This window comes from Pan troglodytes, chromosome 5 (assembly GCF_028858775.2).
Source record: "Pan troglodytes isolate AG18354 chromosome 5, NHGRI_mPanTro3-v2.0_pri, whole genome shotgun sequence".
NCBI classification, from domain to species: Eukaryota; Metazoa; Chordata; class Mammalia; order Primates; family Hominidae; genus Pan; species Pan troglodytes.
This window is the reverse complement of record NC_072403.2, coordinates 133752359-133764397: the sequence shown is the minus strand read 5'-3', so window position 1 is coordinate 133764397 and position 12039 is coordinate 133752359. Positions and strand designations below refer to the sequence as shown.

The window sequence follows — 12039 nt, the reverse complement described above, 5'->3', positions numbered from 1 at the left end:
AGATGGGTAACCAGATAGAAAATGTAATTACTGATGAGTTGCCTTCTCTGTATAACCTGTCATTAGCCACCAGAGAGAAATAAGCAAGAAAGATTGATTGGATCAGTGAAAATCCGCCATCACAACTTGAAAATTCTCAAAGCACATGATTTACACAATAAAGTCATGCTTATTTTGACTGAGGATATAAATGAAAAAAGGGGACATTTAAAGGATTATTGTGGAAATTTTATATTACTTGAGAAAAATTTTACTTGAACCTTTTTCAAAAAGAGATTGCCTTTGCTAAATGGGGTTGTATTATTAGATATATGGGAAGCAAAGCAGTTTAAGACATCGTGTCTTTCTCCAGAGTGTTGCCCTAGATCCCAGTTTTTCCATGACTGGGACATTTAGCATGCTTCATGGATAATGTCAGCCATAGTTCAGCATCATTTCAGAAATAGTTGGATGTGTTCTCTTAGATGACCCAGTGATATCTTTTTCATAAAAGATACACAATGGAGGAAAATTCTTAGTGACCTCTTTTTTAACAGTGAAGCTTGCCAAGTTTGCTTCTCCTTATTCTAAAGTTGGTTTTGGCATATTTGTTATCAGACATCTAAGTGTCATTCAGAGACCTTCCTCACAGGAAACAGATGGCCCACTCACATCAGAATAACTTAAGAAGGGTTTGTTTACAAAGGGACTAATGACTGAGATGTGAATGCAGTTTAAGAAACAGCTAGATCATGCAGAGACTCTGCGCTAGTATCAATAGAGCTCTCACTCTCCTCTCCCATCCCATGTCCAGAGGGGTGAGAAGAGGAACTCGCTAGGAAAAAGGTGAGAACAGAAGGCCACCTGGAGAGGAGCAGGAATTTCCCACTGAGGGCACAGCCAGCCCTAGGAATAAGTCCCTGATGTCACTCTCTTCCCTACTTCCTGTCTCCTACTAGGGTCCTCCTTGACCGAAGTCAGAAAGAATGGGAGGCTTTTTGTTGTACTACAAGACAGTCAGCCCTTTCTGCTCAAAGTTTCTGCCTGGATGGAAAGCCTGTGCCTGCAACTAGAGAAGAAACAAAGTCTCATCAACTATCATATCACTATGGGATAATATCAATTCAATCATATTACCTCCTGAAGCCTAAAAAGTTAACTCTTCTAATTCTTCTTTTTTTTTTTTCAGTCAAGGTCTCGCTCAATTCCTGCTTATCACACAGTCAGGAGTGCAGTGGTATGATCACGGCTTACTGCAACCCTGATCCTGATCCCCAGGGCTCAAAAGATCCCACTGCCTCAGTCTCCTGAGAAGCTAGGACTACAGATGCATGCCACTATGTCCAGCTAAGTTTTTATTATTATTTTCTGTAGATATGTGATCTTGCTATGTTGCACAGATTGATCTTGGACACTTGGCCTTAAGCTATCCTCCCACCTTGGCCTCCCAAAGTGCTGAGATTACAGGCGTGAACCAGCAGGCCTTGCCTGCTATACAAGGGAAAGGGAAGTAAAAAATAATGGAGTATCATAAAATATAACTTCTAAATTCTCCCTCTGTAGCTGGCCACCAGCATAAATTGATAATCATAACTGCCTGCTTCCACCATCCAATTCCAAGCTCTCTTATAGCATCTGGAAGTACTTCTGCTGGATGAGAGGTTTTTACCTAGTGGGATGACTTGAATATTCATTCTTCCTTTTGTGAATAGTCTTTGTACTCTCAGTCCAGTCTGTAATGGGCTCCAACTTTTATTATAGGCCTACGGGTGAAGTGGGTCTGAAACAAGAGTCAATATTTGCTTGTGAGACAAGGAAAGTTTATGGGAATTTGAGAGTCATAGTTCTTAGCTTCATCTATATCTACCAAAATTTCATCACCCATTGAGGCAGAGTTTCATTGCTTCTTGACAATTACCTTTTACTTAGCATAAGAGACCTGGCAGGTCAAGTTTATAATTAGTGCTAAAACTTTGTAACCTTTACAATCATACCCTGAGCTTGGTTGTCAGCTGCATCTGTCCTGTGACTATAGGAGAGAAGTGCCTACCCCAAGTTATTCAGAAAACCTTCTGGCTCTATACTTTCTTAATTACATGTTTATAGTTATAACTCTTTTTCCCTATGTATATTTTGTAGAACTGTAAGAAGAAATTAAGTGACTCAATAATCTTAATTGTTAGAACAGCTAAGTGCCACAACCACTTGATCTCTGCTAGGACATTATCCCATGTGCAACCACCAGAGATAACTTGAGTATTTATGATGCTCTCATATGCCATATACCTTATCTGACTCCTCCCACCCCCAGCAAAAAAAATTCTCTGTACTCCTCAAAGATATGATGTACCAATCCTAGGATCTCCTTTCAAGAGATCTGTTTCCTGGGGCTATTTCTAGTACCAATTAATGTATCAGCCAAAGTCCCAGCAGAATAGAAATAATTAGATGAGTATTTATTTAAAAAGTAACAGATTATGAATGTTTGAGTGGAAAGGAAGTAAATCACCACAGATAGGTCCGGAGTGGTGGCCAGCAGCAGTGAACTGTTACCACTCTTAATCCGAAAGTGTTGAGGAAACGGAGAAGTGAACAGAACCTCAAATGAAACAGTACAAAGCCACAGGGCATGGGGCAGGGGGGGCGGGTGTCTGTGGATGTGACCAATGCAGGTCCATTTTTGAGGCCAAGGACAGATGAAGAAGGAAGGAGAGTAGCTCAAGGGGTCACACAGACATAAATGACACGATGGTATTTTTTTGCTTCCTCTCTGCAAAACCACTTTCCTATTGCCCAGGCTGGAAAGCAGTGGTGCCATCTTGGCCCACTGCAACCTCCACCTCCCAGGTTCAAGAAATTCTCATGCCTCAGCCTCCCTCCTAAATAGCTGGGACTACAGGCATGCACCACCATGCCTGACTAAGTCTTGTATTTTTAGTAGAGGTAGGGTTTTGCCATATTGGCCAGGCTGGTCTCAGAGAACTCCTGACCTCAAGAGATTGGACGATCTCAGCCTACCAAAGTGCTGGGATTACAGGTGTAAACCACCACACCCAGCCCCATCCTTCTTCCAAATGATGCAATATTATCTTTTCTTGAACTACCTGGTTTAATTAATCCATAGACTCTAGTTTTTAATTTATGTGTACACTGCTGTGACAGTAGTAAAATGTACCTTTATTTTTATGTTCTTAACATGCACTCTGCTATTACACATCCATTCTCATACCTTTTATGTATGCACAAATATATACATTCACTTTCCCCCCCAAATATGAATGTAACCAGTGACCATGTCTTTTGTGTCATTAGACCATGCCATAGGCATGTACAAATATTAATGACTTCTTGAGTTTAAAAGGTGAGAATTGATAACTATACTTGGAATTAAGTACAATCTTAAGAATGGTATCTTTCTATTTCCTCTCCCTTCCAGCATGAGAATTCTTTCTTTGAAAACATTCAGTTTTCAATTTATTTCATCATCCGGGGGAGGTGCTGGCTTTGAAAATGCAATTCAAAGTATGGCTTTCAAAAAGTCGCAAGCGATATCTTTAGTCTTGTAAGGAGTCCATGAGGTTTTTTTTTATATCTCATGTCAGTAATGATTCCTGATTTTCTTAACAGGGATTAGAGTTGTTTTTATAAAAATCTCTTTTAATTACCTCAACCTTTTATTTGAAACAGAGAGTGGGTTTATCTGAATGATTCTCCAAAGAGATATCATAACAGAGCATAACCAATTTAGTTGAAAATTGAGGAATACATGTTGACCATCTTGTCCAGTTTCAGAAAATTTAAGCTCTGAGCATTTTTCGTGTAAGAACAATAAACTACAAGTAATTACCCTAAAAGACCATTTTGAAACATCCTTTTTTATCTATAAAATGTTACTGATTATGGCATGGGGAATAAATTCATAGTAACACTGTTCTAAATCCATTCTCATTTATAACAACTTAAAACTCAGATGGCAATGATATTATCATAGTTTCCAGATTCAAATTACCGTAGGCATTTCCACCATTGTTTACTTGTTTTTCAAGGATCTCACATTGCTCCATAGACAGACCATGATTGTTTGGGACATCAAATATCTATATCATTTCACAATGTGAAAAATAAAATAATACATTCTTGAAATTGAGACAATTCAACTAAAGTTATATTTAATGTCTATGAGAAAGAAATAGAAACTGAGATGGTTGATTCTCTACTGTAGCGATCTAGGCGCCCCACAATTCTATTTTACACTTTAAGGGGATACCGTATTGATCATTTTGCTAGGAGACTAGATTCAGTCCTGTTTATTGGCTTGGCAGTTATAGCAGACTTGCCCTTTGTGTACTAATTAGGTTATGTGGAGAATGATTTTAAAAATGCTGGTTCCAAATCTACACGTGTATATGGAGTGACAAGTTTCTGCCACTCTCTAGAGGCCAAGATAAAAATCAAGGAATATGTAAAAACAAGTTTATTCCTCTTTCCAGTTTTGAGAAACAGAGAGCAGATGGGCAGAATGAGTTTATTTTCCCTAGCTAAAAGTGAAGAAAAATCTTATCGCTAGCATGTCATAACCTAAATAATCTATGGGGAATCCACTAATACCTTAAGAACCAAATATTTCTGGCCCAGAAAGGGCCAAAGACATCATTAACATAAGTTTCCACACATAAAAAAAATGATTTGCAAACTCTCCATGTAAAAGCGTGGCTTAAGATAATTCTAAATAGTAAGAACATATCTGATGTTAAAATAGCATTGGATGTGGGTTGGAATTTACTAACTATAAAGGCCATTTTAATGATGAATCTGGACAGGAAATGGTCATTTAAAATGTAATCATATGCTTCTAATTATGATGTAATAGCACACTCAATGCTGAAACACAACATGACCAACGAAACAAGATTGAGCAATAAAGGAATAGAAAAAGAATTAATACCAGACAGGACAGTTTCAAATCTCTTTGAAGACTTTTCAGTGAAAACATCTTTTAACCTTTTTTTGTACTCTTAACCTGGAGGACACTGGTAGAAATTCAATGCAAGAATGTGGCAGAAATGGTTCCAGAAGAGTTGGGAAAGAGCAGGATATGAGGCAATGGCTTTGCCTGCCATGCTGGCCCAAAGGTAGGTCCAGAAAAGAGGCCTTACATTCCAAAGATCCTCCCGTGACTCCGAGTGTCACACTTTTTCCACTGTACTATGTGTGTCCAGTAAGTGTTGCCTAAGAAAATATTGGCTAAAAGGCCAGTTTGGATGAAAAATGGGTTTGTCTGAAGCTAGAGTTCACAGTTTTTACCACGTCACTCTCCTGTTCAAAAAATCCTTCAGTGGCCTTCCTTTCAAATGTGATGTGTTAACAAAGTACATCATTATCTTGGCCTCCCATTGAGCCTCTCTCAGCCTTGCCAGTTTCATCTCTCATTGCTTCCCTACAGGAAGGTTCTGCCTCATTCAAATCAGTCCATTGCTCAACCTTGGTGCTCTTCCACCACTGTACATATTTGATCTGGCTGTTCCTCCCATCTGGAACACCCCCTTCTGTCCTCCATTTATTTCCATCCTACCCAATATTTAATGCAAGGGTCAGAAACTCACCTCTTTTGTAGGTGTTTCCTAAGAGCTCAGTCAGTCCCTGATTCTCCTTTCCTTCCCTGGACACCTAGAGTACACACTCTCAAGATCACTTATTGGGCTTTTATCAGATTCTACTTAGAGCTGCAAACTCCCTTTCCTGGAAAGCTGCTACCATGTTGCAAAACCCCAGATCATAGCACAGTGTCTCCATCAGGAGGGATTAAATATATAAACTCCCATACAATGTCATGTGCACTTTTGCACTCTATAGTTTACACAGAGCTTTCGCATATCCCACAGCTTAAATAAACAAGCTTTCATGCCCTCAATCTATAGAGTACACAGAGAGTTTTTACATTTGCTATCTTGTTTTGCAATATCCTTGGAGAAAGGCCTGACAGATATTATAACCTCCATTTTACAGATAAGAAAGCTGAACCAGGGAATCATGAGTGATTTGCCCAAGTCACACACCAACTAAGGGGCAGTATGAAGGTGTACAGGCTTCTTTTCTGATTCTCTAATGATCACTTGGCTTAATCATTTTTTCTGTGCCTAATCACTTTAATTTTGTAGTTTTAAACACTGTGATTTGGAGTTTTCTCAATAAAGTATTAAAAAGAGAAAAAAATGGCTTGATACTATAAGATCAGAGATACACAAAGCTAATAAACAGAATAAAGGTGTATGATCAGTATTTTAAATGACTTGGGCAACTGAGGCAAAAGAGAAAAGAGCGTGAGAGCTCTTAATGTTAATCAAATCATGAAGACTTAAGTCTCCTATAAAGAAAAATGAGATGAAAGTCTACAATGTTTTTAAATTATGTATGTCCAGAGCTTTTTTCTAGAATTTTAAGTCATACATTGAAAGATGAAAAGAAATACTATACTATACCAAATCCATTACAAAGAAAGAAAAAAATATGTTCTCAAGGTAAGGATTCCATTAACTAATCTGTTCTAGTGTTGAATTGCTAGCATTTCTTAAATGCAAACTCTGAGTCAGGCACAGTCCTGAGTACTTTACATGGATTATGCACTCTCTCTCACAATGGTGCTCAAAAGTGTTATTATCCCAACTTTTCAGAGGAAGAAAGGCAAAGAACGGGTGTTGATACAGGTGTCATTTTCAACATATGCCACCTAACTCCTGAGCTCAAGCTAAACTCTGTATAATCACCCTTGTCATCGGGAAAATCTGAATCCAATTATTCCAGTTCATTTTAAGTCAAAGTAAGTATATTTGGACTTTATACTGTTTCTTAATAATTATCCATATGTTTTTTACCAAAACTACTAAAACCCCTTGAGGTCTTGCTATAACTGCATACAACACCAATTACTTCATATTTCCCCAGAGGATTTGAATGTCATGTTTGGGACAAAATAGTCTCCAGGACAAGCTCCTTTGTGCTTTGCAGTGTATGCACATCTGTTTGCTTCTGCACATGGAAGAAATGAACGCATGTGACTCTGTTAGGGTTGCCAAATATCTCTGACTATGAAAGGCGACATTTGCTTTAGGAAGATACTTAGTTCTCAGTGGTCTCTAGCATTGTTGAATATAATTGCACACGTTAACATTTTTCAAGGAATGCAACTCAGTATTTTTGCTCTTAAAGTGGTTGTTATTGTTGGGGATGATCCATTCTCAAACATTTTTGTGTTTGACACATTCCTTACACTATTGGCTATACAAAGTAACAGCTAACAGATGGTTATTGAACCCAGACAGACATGGATGTGAATCTCAATCTTTCCTTTACTAACTTTGTGGTTAGGGGCTTTCACTGGACTTATCTGAACTTCGGTTTCCTTATCTGTAAAACATAAAACTAATTAATAGAATTTGGGTGAGGATAAAATAAAGTAGTAAGTGGAAAATCTAGGGAATATGGCTAACAAATGCTCCATAAGTATTAGCTTGACAATATAACTACACAGAACACATATATAGAAAATGGATTTTGCTAGACAGACAAATATAAATATATCAATATAGTTGACTGAGAATATAAGATTATGGATGTTTCCTTTTTCATTCTAGTTTTCTATATCTTCCAGAATTTTCATTAATAAGTAAAATAGAATTTGGCTAAGGAATGATATCATCTTACTGGCAGTAGCAAGAAATCTCAGCATACAGAGGTTGACATTGTTATCCACCTCAGTTCATTTGCAAGAAATCAGACATAGTCTCTTGAGGTTTTATATTAAATTCATTACAGCAACCACTTTTTTTCATTTGATTAGTTCTGTGAACACATTTCCAATGATCGAGCAGTTCACAATCCCAGAAAACTCATTTTTAAGTGTAAAGATGTGGATTCTTCAGGGAAAAAAAAAAAAGAGTAGCCAAGAGGATTTAAACGGGGCTCTCACTTATCACACAGTATGAACTTAAGAGGTTAAGCTGGCACACTGAGAACGCTGAACTTGGAAAATCTGCCTCTAGCATAGTCCAAGGAAACTCTGAGGCTGTAATTTTCAACAGGCAGTCCACATCCTTTGGTAAACAGTGGTTTAGGATGAAGAAGACAATTTCACCTGGCAATACCCATTTCAGGACTTGTCAGTCTAGCTAGCAGAGCTTGCTTTCCTTGAAATTGGTAACCTCCTTTTAGGAGAATATGACTCTTCAGCAGGAAATCCACCTGTAACAACTATTATAGCAGCCTGTGAATACCGCTATTCCTGGAATGAATTTCATTGTAATATAATGAAAATGACCTTTACATAGATGGATCTTTTTTGAATGGAGGTACCTAGTGTGAGGGAATAAGCTGGAGAAAATGAACATAAGTATAGTTTCCAGCCAGGGAATGCTTCAGGAAAAAAATATGAAATGGATACTCTGAACCATGTTTATGCATGTCCTTGTGTAATTAACCCAGAGCAATTTATTGATCTTAAAAACTCTTCAGTAATGGAATCATTGATTCTGGTATAATCCAGGTTTATGTGGGTTAAGTCAGTCCTTCCCCCAAACCTCAGAGAGCTGACAATTAAAGTTATAGATGTGTAAAACTGAGACACAAAGAGATGTGGATTAACAACTTTGCCAAACTCATAGTGAATCCACAAAAAGTGCATGCTACATTGCTCTAAATTGAGTGGCACACTATGAGTCACTTGCTTTTTCTACACTTTTCCCTTTGTCCCTTCAATTCCAAATCTGCCACTTAAAATCTTTGCAACACAGCAGAGAGCAGGGAACTATGCTTTGGGGTTTATGCTTTCAAAGGCAATTCCGGTTAGCAAAAGATGCAACTCAAGGCAGGTCTCCTTCTGCTGTCTCTCATACTTCCCTCTGTACTCAGTGACTTGTGGTTACTAGTGGATTCTTGCCAGGCATAGCTCCCGTGATGGTCATCTCCCAGTAGAGCCCTATAAAATCTTCAGCTTGACCCTGAGTCTCTTTGAGACTGGAATGCTCAGTGTGATTATCACTATGGGTCAGTTTATTACATTTATTATATTCTCAATTCATTGAACATCACAATGTTGTACACACTGTAGATACAATAGTGAATACTACAGATGGGATTTCTGTGACAAGAACATGCAATGGGGTAAGGAGAGGCACTTCCCCTGGAGCTCCTCCAGCCAACCACTGTGTTCAGAGCTCCCCATAATAGCATTGGGAATTTGACCTATGTAATAACACAGGGCCTGATGTTCTCTTCAGTGCCTTTCATGGGTGGAAGCAGATTACAGTGTGCTGGACTCCACTTTCCCTTTGGGCGAGCTCTCTTGACTGTTATTGATGCCAGGATGCTCAAGCCTTGGAGTATTTGATTGTAGAGTCATTCATTCTCTCTTAGGCAGGTACAAATTCAGTTCACCAGAGGAGATGGTAATTCTTTATCTGCCTCATGTATACATGATACATACAGGAAATAAATGCTGATGTATCTTTGGTTTTCCTTTAGTTTCCCATATGGTCATGTAAAAGGAACTTAAGTAATCCTAGAATGCATTAAAAAAGATCTTCCAAAAATGATGAGCACTTAGCCTGTGTTTCAACTTTCTCCACAAGTTCTGCCCATTGCAACGAAAAATTTAAAAATTGGGAAAAGGGTAATTTACTAATTTTCTTCTCTGTTGTCTAAGATTTCACACTTTGAGTAGAGAGAAGCAAACAAAGTATAGAGGGAATGTTATCTATCTCTCTTTAATTATATTTCAATCAGTTTTCTATAGATTCTATGACTTAAACATGGATTACTTGGGTCAAAGTAATGTTATTGTCAATTGTCTCCATATAAACTAAATTAACACATTATAATTATGTTGTCATGTTTATTGTCTTCTAAACATTTTATAATTCATAGAAGTAATTTGCATATCTAGAAGCAAGCCCATAAATCCAAATATATCATATATTAAAATAATTATCCACAGAGTACCAGTATAGTTTCCTTCATCTTATACTATAAATCACTGCTTATTATCACTCGTTGAATTTGTTTGCAGTATATAAGTCTTGTTTTATATACAAAGCTTATTTAGGAGGAACTAGATAGATAGGTGGATAGAACTATTGGCACATACATAAGGCTGCAATTCTGCAGGACGTTTTTATGCATCGCTTTCTAAAGTAATAATTCTAAGACATCCAGACTAAGTATGGAACCCTGCATTAGGCTGACATCAAAAAGCAATAAAATAAAACTTTCCAAAGCTTCTAGCTTTGGAATGCTAAATGTGGTCAATTTAAAATGATTTCCTGTTTCCAAAAAGGTCTTTTGTTGATTTTTTTCCCCCCCGCAACAAGAAAATCCTCTCTCTGGAAATATCAGATGTCCTCATGGTTATTTGATATTACTGCCCAGGAGAATCTGAGGGGAAAAAGAACAGAAAGAAAGTGAAAAAGGGCCAACAGAGTACAGGAAACCCTTCTTGGAATTTCAAAGGCAGTAAAATGTGGAATAACTTAGCTATGCTAAGACATTTTATATAGAAAGCCTGAAGAACTGAGTAAAGAAACATTTGTATAAAGAAACACATAGATATTATATATGTAGCTTCATATTACATAAATTAAACTAAAAAAACCATTAAAATCTTTTAAAAGAGACATTAAGAAAATATTTAGTACAAATAAATGGATGAATAATTTGAATGACAGGGAACTATAGCGTAGCCACTCAAATGTTCCTAAAATGGTACAGCTATTACTGTTGCTGCTTTTCTGCATTTGTTTACACTTAAGGTAGTTAATTGTTATTTGTTAATACGTATCATCTTTTACACAAAAAATTAACATATGATTTTAGAGAATGAAATCTTTTATGACATTGCCAATTTGTGTTGTCTCTTATCAAGCCATTCTTCACTGCTGTTACAAAGGAATAGGTGAGGAAACTTCCAAGACAAGTTTCTACATATTCCTGACAACCTAATCACCCAAAATGGAACAGAGAAAATTGTGGTGCTTTGTTTTTGAACAACAATAATTGTTATAATTAGCACACCAGATAGCAATCTTGCTGGAAATGAAAAATATATTAGAACTCTTGTTCTTTTCAAACTAATAATTAATTATAAAAATAGTGGCTTGTGATTTGGGAAAAACTAAATATAGATAAATCTTGAAATGATACATTAATACTTTTTGGATATCTTATATTCCATGCAAGACTAAAACATGAGTTGAGATGCTAAGAAAAATTACTTATACCAAAACCAACATATATGTTAATAAAAAGCACTTTTTAAAGCTTTAAAAAGCACCTATGTGGCACATAGTAGTTGCTCATTATGGGTTTTGGGGTTTTAGTAGACTGAGTTTCAACTCCATCTAAAGACTACTCAATGCTTTGCTAACAGCTTACACATAATTCATACATTTACTTGCAATTTTTGAACATATTTGCTTTCTTTAAGAGGAATGTTTTTTGGGAAAGAAATGCGAGAAAGAATAGTGAGGGTTTCCTTGCCGTACTATACATTAAAATAGATTATACTAAATCTTAATAATTTTTAAAGTTTATTACTGGTATTAGGATAGAGGCAAATTAATGTAATACACTAGAAGATCCAGAAACATATAAGTATATAAAGGACTCTAATATATGATAGAGGTGCCATTTTAAATGACTGAGGAAGAAAAGATTATTTAGTAAATGAGCTGGCTGATGGCTTGGAAAAAAAAGTTAGATCCCTACCTCATGCCACATGGCAGAGTAAGTTCCAAATGTACTGAAAATTAATAATAGAAAATTGAAACACTGAACTACTAGAAGAAATATAATGACAATATAATCTTGAGGTGGCAGATAGTACTTTATATTATAATTTAAGTAATATATTTATGAAAATTGGCCATATTTTCTAAAACTGACACAAATGCAGTGAGAAGGGTGGCATTGTTTTACATTTTTGCAAGTCTCCTTAATGTCTGGCTTAATAGAAAACATCTGGAATCTCATATTTGCCTTGGCAATCATCTGTGGTGATATCATATGTCTGTA

At 36.7% G+C, this 12039-nt stretch overlaps 1 long non-coding RNA gene across 4 annotated transcripts in view; it reads right to left on the bottom strand.

Annotated features, from left to right (window-relative positions):
- LOC104006967 (uncharacterized) overlaps window positions 1-12039 on the bottom strand; it is a 195375-nt gene that overhangs the window by 75052 nt on the left and 108284 nt on the right. The window contains exon 2 of one of the 4 annotated variants that reach the window (XR_008548641.2): window positions 1649-1759. The exons of the other annotated variants lie outside the window; for them this stretch is intronic. This is a non-coding gene — a long non-coding RNA (uncharacterized LOC104006967). The remainder of the gene's footprint in view (window positions 1-1648; window positions 1760-12039) is intronic. 4 annotated transcript variants of the gene reach the window in all.